This window comes from Patagioenas fasciata, chromosome 4, assembly GCF_037038585.1.
Source record: "Patagioenas fasciata isolate bPatFas1 chromosome 4, bPatFas1.hap1, whole genome shotgun sequence".
Lineage (NCBI taxonomy): Eukaryota > Metazoa > Chordata > Aves > Columbiformes > Columbidae > Patagioenas > Patagioenas fasciata.
Window position 1 is genome coordinate 80,795,648 of NC_092523.1, and position 15,488 is coordinate 80,811,135.

At 52.7% G+C, this 15,488-nt stretch overlaps 1 protein-coding gene and 1 long non-coding RNA gene across 10 annotated transcripts in view; one reads left to right on the forward strand and one right to left on the reverse strand.

Annotated features, from left to right (window-relative positions):
* Window positions 1-15,488, reverse strand: part of SHROOM3 (shroom family member 3) — a 129,019-nt gene that overhangs the window by 51,912 nt on the left and 61,619 nt on the right. The window lies entirely within an intron of this gene.
* Window positions 1,743-4,739, forward strand: LOC139827877 (uncharacterized). Its single transcript, XR_011738992.1, has 3 exons — window positions 1,743-2,050; window positions 2,885-2,963; window positions 4,244-4,739. It is a non-coding gene; the product is annotated as an uncharacterized lncRNA (long non-coding RNA).

The window sequence follows — 15,488 nt, forward strand, 5'->3', positions numbered from 1 at the left end:
GAAATGAGTACCTAAATAAGGGGAAGGTCCCTCTGCTCAGGTGCTCTGGACACAGATCCAAAGCTGCTGAACACCTCGGGCTCCCCTCAGTTGTGACTGCTCCAAACCAGGACGCACAGCACTCATTTCTTTTGCAGTTCAGAGCTCTGACCCGGACCGCAGGAATCAGCACAGCTCCTTTCCTCTGCCCGTGCTGACCTGGCGGGGCGAAGGTCCCGCTGTCCCAGGCGCGAGGGAGAGGCCGCACCCCGCTGCAGGCCAAGCGGCAATGGCCGCGCTGTGCTGCGCGCCAGGAAACGGCCCTCGGGCTCCTGGCCCCAACCTGCGTCCCAAACAGCCCTGGCACACACGGGCTGTTCAACCTGAGTGGGACTGCAACCACGGCTGCTCAAAAATCTGCAACAGACACCGGTCGTGTTCGGTGAAATGTCTGCAAGAAACGTCTGCTGATTTACTCACGAGGTTAAAAATGAATTGAACTGTGTTTGGGTTTTTTTGAATGAAATCAGAATCCTCCAGACCTCCCTCCCAGATGAATAATTTGTTTTGCTTTGTTTTTGCCACTGAATCCTCTATTTCAGACTTCGAGTCTTCCGTTCCCGTTGCTTTCTCAACCCTCCTGCTGTCAGTTCCTCCACCACATGTCCCAGTCTCTCCCAATTCTCTCCTTCCTGGCTCCTCTAAACTCTCCTGTCTCTAAGAAACGATGCAGCTTTTAAAATAAAATAGATTTTTATTTCTGGAATCAAAATTTAACATATTATCACCAACAAGTAAGCCGAAGCAAAATGTCTTTAACTTTTTCCTGCCTGGGTTGGTTCTGCAGTGCAGAAAATTACCCAAAGAACTGGCATTTTATAATCTCCCATGCGCGAGGTGATGCAGAAAGGCCACTGCTCCAGCCCCGAGCTGCCGAGCCGCTTCCAGGACCTGTGGCTCAGCCTCCATGCACCTCTGGTGAAAGGGGAACCCCAGCTTTAACCGGCATCATAACGAGGATGTTTTAAGCATCCTAGCAGGGATGAAGAGTCAATGTCTGAAATGAGGATGCCAACAGGCTGCTGCAGGTGAGAGGGGCTCTTGTTTTGGAGAGTAAGCAGCTGCTATTTAAATGAGAAAGCTCCGGTACAGCCCTCCACCTTGGGTAAACATGCTGGGTGTACAGTGCTTTTGGTGAGCTTAACAGGCCAATGGATGTCACTGTTGCTCTACATGAACCAAAACAGGAAAGCAGAAAACCATAATTTAAACAAAATAAGCTTATAAGAGAGAGCTCCCTAGGGCTTACACTTAATGCTGTCTAGGCTGGTCAGGTTGGACAGCTTCTCCAGGTGCTTCCCAAGTGCATGTCTCGCGCACGGTGTTGTTAGCTAGAGGTACGGCCAGGCTACCAGCTGTGTGTGGGAAAGGACGGCTGTTACCGAGGCTGCCCAAGATGCAGAATGGACATCAGAGCCGTCGCTGCACGGCAGCCGGCTGTGCGCTCCTCTCCGCTCCACACTGCAGCGCCCGCAAACCGCAGCGCAGCCTGCGGGAAACACCCAGAGACTGCCCCAAAGGCTTAGAATCAGGTCTATTCTTTTATTTGGATTTTGCGTCTCAAAAGCCAACATACGTCCTTGTAGTATCTGCACGGCTGGAAGAGCAAACTGCACAGCAGCTCTGGGGTTAACCAACACATACAAGGTCACGTTTCCCAAAGCATCCAGCAACTCGGGCATTCCCAGCTTGAACGAGTCCTGTGTAATCTGGGCTGTGCCCATACACTGGGACTTGACATTCAAATCTGAAGCCGCTGTTCAGACACTTGACACATTCACTCTCGACTTATCTAACGCCAGATTTTTCCACCCAGTTAAAACCATGACAGTTCCTCCCACTTCACCACGCGATTTGCAACCTCTCCAGAGACCGAGCGGCAGGCAGCATTTGTCATGAGTTTATTGGGGAGGATCCGTGCCCGTGCAGCACGACGCTCGCTGCTGGGAGAAACTGGGTCACCAGGAGGCTGTTCCAGTGATTACCAGAGATGCAGCCGCTGTATTTCTAGGTCAGTGGTCACTTCTACTTAAATGGCTTTATAAAGGTTTAAGAAACAAATGGAGTTTCTGCGTGCATTCCCATGTGCAAGTCGGTAGTCACATGTTTAATGAGAGGTGGCTTTTAGGTGATTCTCGTTGTTTTAATGAGGGGTAGTTGACACTGAATTACTGGCAAAGCCCAGGGAAACTGTGAGAGAAAGGCAGAGCCACCAGAGCACAGAAAATCCACCCCATCCTTACGTGTCTGCCCTTGTAATATCTTAAAGGTGAGGAAAGATACAGGTCTGCAAACAGCCCACCAAACACAGCACCCCGTCTCCCACTGGTTTAAGTCACAGCCGCTTGTTTAATTATCTAATATAGCATCTTCTGAACTGCGTCATAACCTCTGTAGGCTCAATTTCATATTTTTATACAGACCATGTCATGTTCCTCACGTAACGTGCCCTCTTGGTTTGCTCTGCTTAAGAGTTATTCCAGTCTATAAGCACGACTGGCTGCTGCCCTCCCTTCTGCCCTCCCCAGCGAACTGGCGGAGAGGCGTGCAATCTAATGTAAGAGCGAGTAAGGAGCAGGGACCCCATCTCTCAGCAATCTGCAGCTCTGCTGTAAGCTCGCTGGTGACTCCCGCTCCTCCTGCAGCTTTCGCAGGATCCAGCCCCCCAGAGGCAGAAGTTTTGAAGGACATCAGGAGTGGGAAGCTCCTGATCCAGATCTGAATCTGTTGAAATGTGGGCGCTGTGGTCTCAGTTGCTCCCTGTGTGCATGGACCTTAACTCTGTGACAAGGGCTCAAGGCAACTGGATTGTTTCCTGAAAGGAAGAATATTGTTTAATCAACAGGGAAAGATAAGCACCTGAGGCTCACCCGAATTTAACATGTCTGGATGTCAAAATATACTTGGGATCCCTCAAAATCTTGGTAAGTAGAATAATTTGATCTCTTTCACATGCTGTTTCACAAATAAGCACTATGTAAACCAATACAACCAAAAAGCGAAGCTCAAGTGTGAATGATTTAGCCACAGGAGCCCAGTGCAGCCACTCAGAGCCACAGAGCTGAAAATGTCTCGGGCAGTAAGGTAGGTCCAGATCTACAAACGATCATCGCTGGGTTTGTAGGCCAAGTGTGTTCCTCAAAGAGACTGGACACACCACAGAGCGAGCGCTCAGAATGAACACACCACTGGGTCTGCTCTCAGCAATGAACTTGGGCTGAGACATCTTCAAGGAGCCGATGAAATCGATTTGTTTGCTATCCTGTGAGATCCCTCAGGTACATGGTGCTCTGCCTCTGAACGGGCCGCGCTCACCTAAGCCTGTCCTAAGAGCACCAGTCCTGCGGGTCACGTGCTTGCAGGAGCAGCGCCCAGCCCGGGCAGGGTCTGCGCCACCGCCTGCTGCTCGGCTCTGCTCACGCACGCTCGGAGGACACGGCGCTGTGCACACAACGATGGCTCTGACTCCTCTGCCCTCTTATTAGTCCTCTGTGAGTCATCTTACCGATTACTGCCTCACTACACTTAGCGTACGAGTAAAGGTACACTTAAATAAACCTATAGTTTTAACTTTCAAAACCTCCAGACTACAATTTAAGTCCTTACATTCTCTTTTAGAGTTGGATAAAGCTTTGCTTCCCTTGTATGAATAAGTCACTATCTGCAAGTCAACACATCTAAAAAGCCTTCCCTGTGCTGATGAATACAATGTCCTCTACAAATCTTGTTACACACTATTGCTGGAGTTCTGGAGAACAGAATTTGCTCAGCTGTTTCTCCAGACTGAGGGATGGAGAACTCGGTGAAAGTCAAATGTCACTTGCAACGTGTAGACACGAGGGTTTATTTCTGCTCCTAATGAGGTCAGCGTGACTTGGCAAAGCCTGGCTTGGAGCCTTTCTTCCCACCAGCGCTGTGCAGGGGGCACAACAGGCATGGCGCCCTGTGCTCTCACGCGGTTAAACTCTCCTTAGCGTCCACCACTACAAGAAATTACAGTCTGTTTACATGGGAAGAGGCCAAGGAGAGGAATTCACCCTTAGCACTTAAAGTAAGTAACAAAAAAGAGACATTTGAACCTGTTAGTGGCGAGTTAATCTAGGGCTGGGTACAACACCTAAAATCTTTGACATCTACATAAAAGGGCCTAGATTTAAGTATGTCTAAGCTGCAACACATGATGATTTCCTTGGGATTGTCCTAGATACTAAGTACTTCTGGAAAGCCAAGCCATTTATTCTCAAACACTTGGACCCCAAGAAAAGGAATCACTTGAACACTGATGTCCTCAGGAATCATACAGCAGTTTGAGAGTATGGAACAACAGAGCCCGTCTGCGATGAAACTCCCTGTGCAATACGATGCTGTTCTGACCAACTTGTCATCATCTATAACAATACATCCCGGAACAGAAACATACATCACCATGGTAAGAGAGCGCGTAGAGTCTTCGCGGGGACTGACAGGAGACACACGCAGGCAGGAAAGCAGCACACCGGCAGCACCAGGCTGCTGCTGGTGGTCAGAAACACCCTATTTCCCACGCATAGCTGGCTGTACCATCCTAACAGCTTCAGCTGTGGTGACCTATCCAGCTTCATGCTTAAAAGGAGGAGAAAATGGCATAAAAGAGAATGAGAGGTGAGAGCAAAGCCAGTGTCTCAGCTCAGCTTGTGTCTGAGTGTCCAGCCCCACACGACACAAGACGGACAGGACAAGCAGCAGTGAGTTGCCTCCCGCGGGCACCAAAGGGAGCCAGAGTGTTCACGGCAGATGAAGAAGTCGCACCAAAGGGCTGGCCAGGACTTTGTAAGAGATCTGGTGTGCCCGAGTAGGGCGTAAACACCAAATGGAGTGTAAAAATCGCACACGCTCATGAAACACGCGGAGCTGGGTACGCACCGTGGCGATGCGGTCCAGAAGGCCAGGATCTTCCTAAAGGCGTGCAGGTTGGGCTGCATGGTGAGCGGTGCTGGGGGGCTGCTCGCGGCGAGAGGGGGGACGGCCTTGCACCATCGGCACTGCCGGTGCGCGGGGAAGGCGAGGGAGCGCAGGAGGAGGCAGGCGAGGGGCAGGAAAGAGAACCATCCAGCTCGCCCGCCCTTTTAACAGGCAGGCGCTAGTAATGACAGAGCTGCGCTCGCCGCAGTCAGACAGCCGGAGCTCGTTGGACGCTCGCCGCAGTAATTGCCGTGGCTGCAGGCACCGAGCGGCGGGACAGGAGTCAGGCGAGCAGGGTAACTAAAGCAGGGAAGGAGAAGCAGGAAGGGTGCACGAGTGAGGAGAAGCAGGAAGGGTGCACGAGTGAGGAGAAGCAGGAAGGATGCACGAGTGAGGAGAAGCAGGAAGGATGCACGAGTGAGGAGAAGCAGGAAGGGTGCACGAGTGAGGAGAAGCAGGAAGGGTGCACGAGTGAGGAGAAGCAGGAAGGGTGCACGAGTGAGGAGAAGCAGGAAGGGTGCACGAGTGAGGAGAAGCAGGAAGGGTGCACGAGTGAGGAGAAGCAGGAAGGATGCACGAGTGAGGAGAAGCAGGAAGGGTGCACGAGTGAGGAGAAGCAGGAAGGGTGCACGAGTGAGGAGCCACGTGCCCGTCACCCCCGAGGAGAGCACTGCCAGCCCCTGGAAGCAGACCCATCAGATTTAGTGACCCTGAGCCCTCAGAAGCTCAAACAGACCAGCGCTGCCTCGCAGACCTGCACCAAGGGGTGAAGATTTATCCCAGCCCCATCTTGACGCTTTCCGAAAATGTTCTTATAAATAATGAATTTTTAAAAGCTCCTATTTCAGTTTCACAGTGGAGTCAACGCTCTGTGGGAAACAACGATAGAAGAAACAAGCGCAATGCCAGCAGTTCTCACATCTTTCCTGGTTTTGATCGGTCACCCCGTGCGATTTCCAGTGCTCACCAAAGCAGACTGGATAGAAAGGCCACAGCCGGCTCCACAAGCACACCGGCCGGGCGATCGCCCGCTCCCTGCTGGCTCGGACGCCCGTTCTGCCCTGGCAATGGGAGCCGGTCCCGGGACGGGCCGGGCTGCCCGGGAAACGCTGCTGCCACGCGGGTCCCGCTCCTCCTCCTCCTCGCCGCTTCCCACCCGCCCGCACGGCGAGACGAGGAGACGGGAAAGGCGGGGACGCGTTCGGTGAGATCCATAACCCGAGAAGAAATGACAGAGAGACCGGAACGAAAAAGAGATCCAGAGAAAGGTAGATAAGGGAATCCTTATGATAAAAGGTCACCTTACTGAATCACATATTTCAACCTTTCTGTGCAGGTTTTATGCCATCCAATCAAATTACATAATTGATTTTCCCGTAAAGGGTACTATACAACATTCATGAACATGATTTCATTTCCTTGTTACACTCGGAAGGTTACTGGCCCAGCCGGGTCCCTCACATAGCCATCCACATGACGCTAAATGAGATTTTCCTGCAGGGTAGGGGCATTTTTGCCCCACTCCGCATTTCAGATCCTGAAGCAAGCAGGAATCATTTGACCTATCATATAGATAGGGAAGCTAAAGCACTGCTAAGTTTATAGATAAAGATCTTCAAAAAGCCTGAGTTTCAAAAGCACGGAGCAGTCTGCAGACCCACCGCCTTCAGAGAGCCCCGCTTGGCCCTTCACGGGGTTTTGGAAAAGAAGGAAGAAGACAAGGATCCGTCTCTACCCAAAGCCTGGCCCGCGGGTCGCGGCTGGGACGGCACGCAGGCCGCAGAGCGCAGGCCCCAGCACGTGGCGGGTGTAGCGTGGGCGCTCGCTGGGATCCAGCGGCTCCCCGTGATCCGCCGGGTCTGCTCTGGGGGTCTGTGCTCGTTTCCCGGTGAGCTCTGCCCCACAGTGTGCACCTGCTGAATTTAGGATGATTTTCCCTCCCCATCTACACATATCTATGTCAGTAACAGGAGACCAGTCCATCCTGAGCTTCATTAAGGATGCGCTGCAATTCCAAACGCTTTCTCTGCAGAGCAGACAAACAGCAGGGCAGCGCCTCCTTGGATCCCAACCCGCCCACACTGCCCCCTGCTCCGCTCCTTCCCCGATACCAAACTCCTCCAGACGCCACAAAGAACACGCCACCAGAAAACAGGAGGACCAAGAGCAAGGAAAGTACCTATAACCCCACTCCAAAAACCAATCCATCCGCTCAGCGCCTCTAATTACAGCCAGCACAGATTCACAAGCCTGGAGCTGGAGACAGGAATGTTTTAATTAGCTGTGCTCCCAGACGGCCAGGTAGCCACCTGCTCTGCCACACCACCCACCTGCGGTTCCTCCCTCCCTCACGCACCTCTCTGCCGCTGGTAATGCTGGAAGAGGCTGCACCCCGGACTGTGCGTGCCACTCACAGCCTTGCTACGGGCTCTCCTCAAACACCACGGGCATACAAGATTCTGCCTTGGAATTTGTCTGAATGGGATTAACATCATCTGTCCACACACTCCCTGAGACCCCACTGAGGGTCTCTGTGTCACACTGCAATTAACAAGACACAACAGGGCAGAAATGGTGGGGTTTTATTCACATCTCAGATCTTGCGTACGAACCCTTGTGAACAGCACTCCCGAAGGAGAACCGAAATGTGCTCTAATTCTTGCTCCGTCGCCAGAATGTGCGAGTTCCCAGAAAACGTGGGGGCGAAGCAGGATCCGTCTGTGCCACTGGCTTCGGTTCGTGATGCCAATATTGGCCATTTCTGAGCACATGCTGTTCTTCAAAGGTCACTGAGCCATCGCTTCTATTCTAATAGAGAAACCCTCATGACGTCAAGAAGCAATTGCAAAGGTAACCGCGATGCTGAAAATAAAGTGTGCATCTTGATACACACGACATGCCAAGGAAATGCTCTGTGCCACTCGGAGCAATTAAATGAAGCCAGTTGGGTGAAGAAAAGCACTCCAAGCACAGCGAAGCGGCAGAACATTTTAACGTCATGTAAACTTCCTCTTGCTGCAATATAAAAGCTGCCTTTAGCCTCTCAATCTGAACTATTCTGCCTATTCTGCCTTGCAGAGCAAAGAAAAAACATCCCATGCAGTCAACCCACAGCATTCCAGAGCTATTTGCTGGGAGGGATTTTTGTCAATTTATGGGGTTTTTAACAGTTTTAAACAGTGTCCTGCTTGATTCATTAGTTTGGTCTCCAGTGAATAACTGGAGGTTTTTACAAGCCTAGCAAACACTCCACTATTCTATTATCCTAACCCGAGATATAATAGCAGTGATCTGTGGCAGTTTGATAGCTGCTCCATCCGCAGAGCTGGGGCTTGGTGCTGCTCCCTTTCCTCTTCTGTGCTCTGTTTTCTGCCGGGGAAGGCAGTGCCAGCCCCTCCTGGAACGCGCCCGCTCGTTCTGCCGCGTCCCTGCCCTCCACAGTGTCAGCTGTATCTCCCACACACACCAAAACCCTCACCAAAACCACTGTGCGGTGTGAGCCGTGCAGGCAGCGACTTTCTGGCACTCTTCAGGAATGGCATCGCTGGGAATTCTCATGCCCCGCCACCCAGCCCCAGTAACCTTCACAACAAAACAGGGCTGGATGCCTTCAGAAACGATTCAGGTCAGAGCAAATGTTGCTCGTGTTCGATCACCCGGAAAACTCAGAAACTTTCCAAGAATGAAGTTACGGGAGCGGGGCAGGCCAGGAGCTCTAATGTACCGTCTCTGGCAGACAACAGGGCTCAGTGTCAAAGCAACAAGACCAAGGGCAGCAAGAGCGGGGAAGAAAGCGCCCTGAGGACCTGCAGGACGCTGGTTACAAACAGGTGGCTCGGTGCTAAAGAATGAGGCACAGAGAGAACAAGCAGCGAGACACAGGCATGAATGGAACAGAACTTACAGCCGGGCATGAGGAATCTAAGGAATTAAGACGGGTCTTCTTTGTTTCCCAGCTTAGCAGAAATATTCAGCTTTAATTATCACCCGTCTTGTTGATGGAACATAAAGCCCCAAGAATCCCCTTGTGGGGCACTCTGCGGTCTCCGACCGACCTGACACCCAGAAAGAAGCTGATCTGGTGCCTCAAGTTGCTGTCAGCAAATAAGAGAAACAGGTGTTAGGAGCTTTTAGCCTCCTTTGTTGATCTCAGTTTGCACAGTTTGAGGACTTCAGGCAGACCGGCATGAAACAAAGAAGTGCCATGTGCTTTTTCCCTAAATTCCGGGGTACCGGTGTGCGACAGGCGTGCCGGCATCATGTCCCTTCCGCTGGGACGCGGCCTCTCTCCAAGGGCCTGATCCTGCCAGGCTGTGCCTGCTGTCCCCACGCCAGCATCGGGGCACCCACATCAGTGAACCGCTCACCTTCCTAAAGCTGATTGTGATCTTAAAAGCTTTCCTGGATCTAACGAGAACATTTGGCGGAGCACGGGACTGCGCCGCTGGGAAGGTTTTATTCTGGTGTGCCGATCACCCCCGTGGCAGCGCCGCGTGCAAAAGGCACTTGTGAAGTGATCCGCCTGCACTTCGCTCTGCACTATCAACTGCTGATTGCAGGCAACGTGCCCTTTCGCTGGAGCAGCCCAACCAACGTCCCCAGGAAGCGACAAAGGCAGCAAAATGATGAGTGGAGCAGTTTCCAAACTCCGGCACGGGTCAGAGCTGGGCTGAAGTGTAAACCATGTGGGTTGGGCTTGCCTTTGGGTATGGCAGCGCTTGTGCGGAACACGAGTTAAAGACAACCTCCCGACCTCCCTGGAGCAGCCCATGGAGCCTGCAGGGACTCAGCCTGAAAGGCTTTGCAGGTCTGAGCCCAAGGTGGGTCTCAACATCTTCAATACTCTTTAGCTCAGGTTTCAAGGAAAATCTCCCCCTACTGCACCTTGGCTCTGTTAAGGGGTGAGCAGACAATGTCAGGTGAAGGATCTGCAGGTTGCTAAAGCCCCTCTGGTTTGTCAGCCTGACTCGAATCCCCCATGGGGCAGAGTGTGTTTTGGCCCTTGCTCGGGAGCTCCCGCTGCTCTGACCGCACCGCACGAGCTGCATTCTGCCCCACTCGCTCTGCCTGTTCCCCCACCGGGGTCACAGCACTGTGACTGAGAATAAATCCAGCAACTAGAAAGGAACCTTGTCTTTACAACTCTAAGGCCTGATGTAGTTAACGCACAGGACTTAAAGCAACTCACCCTGTTGTTCCTGTGCCCTCTGGCAATCCACAGTCAATGCAGGAGCCAAGTTGTAGAGCATAAACAAAGCAGGTTGCTAAATAATTGAGCTGTCAAACTGGTTGGAAAGGTTGTGCTTCCAACCTGGCAGACGCAAGCTGGTCCCTTGACTCCAGAACAGTTCTGCCTTCGCGTTTAGGGAACAGACATCGCCACCGCCCTCTGGTCCTGCCAGTGCCTCACCTGATAAAGGCAGGTGATCAATGTATGTGGCCCTTAGAGATTAGGCCCTGAGGTATCAGCAATCCTGCCTGGCTTAGCCTTAAAACAACCCCAGCAGCTATGACACCACACTCCTCATTTCCCTGCAGGGAAACCGAAATGGCAGAGACGCTGACGAAGAAAAATATTTTCATTGAGCATATTTTCTCTTGGGTGAATCCACCTCTGAATGCTGGCCCCTAAGAGCAAAGTGGGGCAGGAACCGGCCCTGTGACAGCAGGAGCTCCAGCGGGCAGGAGGTTACCACCGGAGCTGCTTTCATTAAACAGATAAGATCCTTCACAATTCTTAGGCAGCTTATGGTAACTGCAAACCCTTATTCATTCTTTAAAGAAAGCCATTAGTAACAAGCTCTCATGTGCACACACACAGAGGTAAGTCAGATGAAAGATGTCTGCCTGCTAAGTTCCATGACAGAAGATCTTTTAATCACTTTGAAATGAAAGTGAGATCCTCTTACATACACCTTAACTATGAAAAAATAAAGCTGAGCTCTTAGGCCTTTTCTCTAGGAAAAGGTAAGGCCCAAATCCGGTGCCACCCCACAGATGAGAGGCGGAGCTGCGGCTGGAACGGGGTCTCCCACGTCCGAACAGAACGGAAAGGCCAACAGTCACGGGGCAGCAGAGGAGAGCACCAGGCACACCCGCTGCGGAGTGCAGGGCCACAGCCACCAACCCGCACGCCCCGCAGGCCTCCAGCCTTCAGCCCTGCCTCAGCCCCAGCCAGCGCTGCCTCTCGTCCTGCTGCTGGGACGCTCGCCCCAACGAAACCACTGCCTTTCCAGACACCAATCTGTTGATGCAGGTGGGGTTAACAGAACTCGGCTCAGCGCATAAATGCATAAGAAAGCACACACTCTCTGCTATGTAGAGCTGCTTGCAGAGCCAGCCTCACACACCAACAGGCACAAGCTGCATTCCTACTTAACGAGGACGTTAAAACGGCCTCCCTTCGCTTATTCGTGAATTAGTTCTTTGGAAGTGACACAAAAAGTGCAATCATCACAAAAACTTTTGCACGTCCCATTTGCTTCTTATCACAAAACAGAAATAAGAAGAGCAGTCTTACAGAGGATGGAAAGCATTTGGTGCAGCTCTTTTATTTCACAAGACAGATCTCTCGAACTGTTCAAGGCTGCAACAGCCTCTTTTCAAAGCAGCGAATCGGGCCCGTGCTGTAACTTCACAGGCAATACGCTTGTGTCACAAATATGCTGGGCCATGGGGACCAGGCGCACTGGGGATTGCTGCAGAGCCGCAGCGATGCCGTAACGCCCGCTGGGCCATGGGGACCAGGCGCACTGGGGATTGCTGCAGAGCTGCAGCGATGCCGTAACGCCCGCTGGGCCATGGGGACCAGGCGCACTGGGGATTGCTGCAGAGCTGCAGCGATGCCGTAACGCCCGCTGGGCCATGGGGACCAGGCGCACTGGGGATTACTGCAGAGCCGCAGCGATGCCGTAACGCCCGCTGGGCCATGGGGACCAGGCGCACTGGGGACTGCTGCAGAGCCGCAGCGATGCCGTAACGCCCGCTGGGCCATGGGGACCAGGCGCACTGGGGATTGCTGCAGAGCCGCAGCGATGCCGTAACGCCCGCTGGGCCATGGGGACCAGGCGCACTGGGGATTGCTGCAGAGCTGCAGCGATGCCGTAACGCCCGCTGGGCCATGGGGACCAGGCGCACTGGGGATTGCTGCAGAGCCGCAGCGATGCCGTAACGCCCGCTGGGCCATGGGGACCAGGCGCACTGGGGATTGCTGCAGAGCCGCAGCGATGCCGTAACGCCCGCTGGGCCATGGGGACCAGGCGCACTGGGGATTACTGCAGAGCCGCAGCGATGCCGTAACGCCCGCTGGGCCATGGGGACCAGGCGCACTGGGGACTGCTGCAGAGCCGCAGCGATGCCGTAACGCCCGCTGGGCCATGGGGACCAGGCGCACTGGGGACGGCTGCACCCCAGGGCTCTGCCTCGTGCTCTGGGTCCATGGCAGGGAGCACTGCTGGTTCCTAACCCAGGAGCAGGGCTCCTCGGAGATACAACCGTGTAGATCACAACTGGCACTAATTAGAGGCCAGTGTCCTGGTTCCAGGGCCAGTGCTGTCCCCGGCACACATTACTGCCTCCAGCTCACACGCAGGGGATTGTTCTGTTATTTGAAAAACATCTTGCCTTAGCCCTCTCCTTCTTCTCAACCAAGCAGTGCAGGACTCGACCTCACCCAAAGCATCCACTGGAGAGGAACCAGGTCATGAAGTTGCCTGAGAAGTTTATAAAAAACAAGATACAGGGCACTGCCAAGGAGCTGCTCCACCCTACCATCTGCTAACACACAAATTCAGGATCCGTCATTAACGCCAAGTAAAGCTGACGTTGCCGGACCTTCCTCCATTATCTGGACAGCACATTAGCTCCTCTGCCTGTCCATTCCTCAGAGGCTCAGACAAAACTGGGGCGAGGAACTAAGCACCTTTCACCCCAGAGCATGTTGTGGGTCAGAAGGTCATAGGACAGCTCAAATTAACCTTGTGACTTCTGCTAAAAGGTTCAGGGCCCTGGAAAATACACCTCTGCCCATCTCCCAGGCTGTGGGCAATGCTGGGAAGAACAAACGTGACCGTGGGCAACACGGGGCAGCTCACGCCTGCAAGGTTTTACTCACAGGAGTAATCCTGACTGCCTGATCAGTCCCACTGCAGCCATGAGGGGACAGGGTGCCCATGGAAACCTGCAGAAGGAGAAGAGGCCTTAGCAGTGGAGACTCTGCTGAGACACACATGGTGTTATGCCAGCTCATCTTCCGGTGTTTCGTTCCACATTTCCCAGTCCACCCCTTTGTTTTTCCTCTTCCTTTTCCTCTGGTATTTGTTTCCAAGAGCTGTTCCAGCTCAGCGTTACGGACGCATCAGTTGCTCGGGCTGCACAAGGACTCACGGGCTGGGCGCAGGACTCGCTGCTCCCTCCCCAGCAGCGCGTGGGGAAGGGCTCGTGCCTCACCGCTCCCACCTGCAGCCTGCTTGCACTGACCTGCCGCACTTGCGCACGTGAAGCACGTAACGAGCAAGCCACCCCGAAAGACACGTGGACATTTGTGCAGAACAAGACCAACCTCCCTGCTGTTCCTCGCGGTTTCTCTCCCAGCACAGTTCTCTAAACGAGCGCACAAAACAAGCACGGCTTCCTTCTGGTTTGTTCCAAAGCCATGTGTGCGCCCACACCCACACACACCCACTCCCACACTACGAGCTGTAAAACAGCTTCAAGTCCTGTGGCTTGTGATTTATCCTCAACTTCAAACAAAGAAAGATATACGTAAAGGAAGGTACAGAGCTGCGTTTCCTTGGGCTCTCCTCTGTGGCAGAACCGCTTTATGGTGCCTTCTGTGCCTTATTGTGTATTTTTCACCTCTGCTGAACCGTGCGGGAGCTAAAGCACCGCAGAGTCCGCAGGGGTGCGCAAGTGCCAGGATTGAAAGCGTTAGAGTGATTTTCAGCAGAGATGCTCCGTTAAGAGACAAGACATGGACCTGCTGAGAGGGGCCAGAGGAGGCCACCAAGATGATCCGAGGCTGGACCAGCTCTGCTGGGGGACAGGCTGAGAGAGCTGGGCTGTTCAGCTGGAGAAGAGAAGCTCCGGGGACACCTTAGTGCGGCCTTCCTGTACTTAAAAGGGGCCCAGAAGAAAGATGGGGACAGACTTTTGAGCAGGGTCTGTTGAGATAGGACAAGGGGTGATGGTTTTAAACTAAAGGAGGGAGATTCAGGCTGGACATGAGGAAGATAATGGTTGCCTTGAGAGTGGTGAGAGCCTGGCCCAGGTACCCAGAGAGGGGGTGGATGAACCATCCCTGGAGACATCCCAGGCCAGGCTGGACGGGCTCTGAGCAACCTGAGCTGGTGAAGATGTCCCTGTCATGGCAGGGGGAACTGGGGAGCTGGGAACGTCCCTTCCCATCCAAACTACTCTGTGATTCTACAGGTTTCAGCCCATATCATGAGCTGCTGGGATGGCAGGGAGCAGATCACAGACAGTGCCAGCTTTACTTGCAAAACCCTATAGATTCTAATGCTATGGAGAGCTACAGGTGTCTGGGTGCTCTGTTAGTGATGCACACTTTCAGAGGCTCTGGAAGTACAAGAGAAGTTTATAGTGCTCATGATTCCAGCCCCTCTGCCACGACAGAAGGACAATGAGGAAGAGGGGAAGCAGAAAGGGTCCACAGGCTGGGTGGGAGGGAGAAGGATGAAGAATCTGGGTTTTTTTTAGCTTCAAAAAGCTCATTCCTGGGTACTGCGGCTGAGGAAGGTGGTATTTTTCTTTTACTAAGAAGTAGTTCTCACCACCTACTTAGCAGGAAAATCTCCTGGGCTGCAGTTCCAGAAACCGAGTCAAAGACATTCCTCTGAAAATTAGAGAGAAAGACCTTCTTTTTCTTCCTTTTAATTGCCACTTCATCCCTTCAGCGGCACAATGCATTTTGCAAAGTGCTTTGCACATGGTAATTAAGCCTCATAGCATCCTCACCTTAGGAAGGACTGTCACACGCTGCCCAGACAGGGAAACGCAAACACGCAACAGCAAACATCTCATCCCACAGTGAATATGTGGCATGGCCACAAACGAAACCCAGACGTCCTGACCCCCTAATATTTGAGCTCATCTCTCCCTGACATCATCAAATTAAGGAGAAAACTCTTTTCTGCTCAGCAAGGACAATTTGGTTCCTATTCTACGCACAGGGCAAACCGTCAGCCAGCATGACAGCAATCCAGCAGTCTGAAAGCGTACACCTAGCAATCGGACTTTATACGATGTAACTACTGGCTCTTATATTACTGTTTTCTACGAGGAAAGAGGTATACTGCTGATTTTTTAGAAGTAGATATTGGTTAATTATTATTTCTTTAAGCTTCTAAGGGGATCAGAGCCGGTTAAACAGGGAAGAATAATACTACCTGCCTTACTCACAAATTCAAATAATGTTAAGTGCTGATGGTTTGTATTCTTCTTTGGCCCTACCCACTCATCCGAAGGCTTGCCGTCTCTTTGCCCCTACC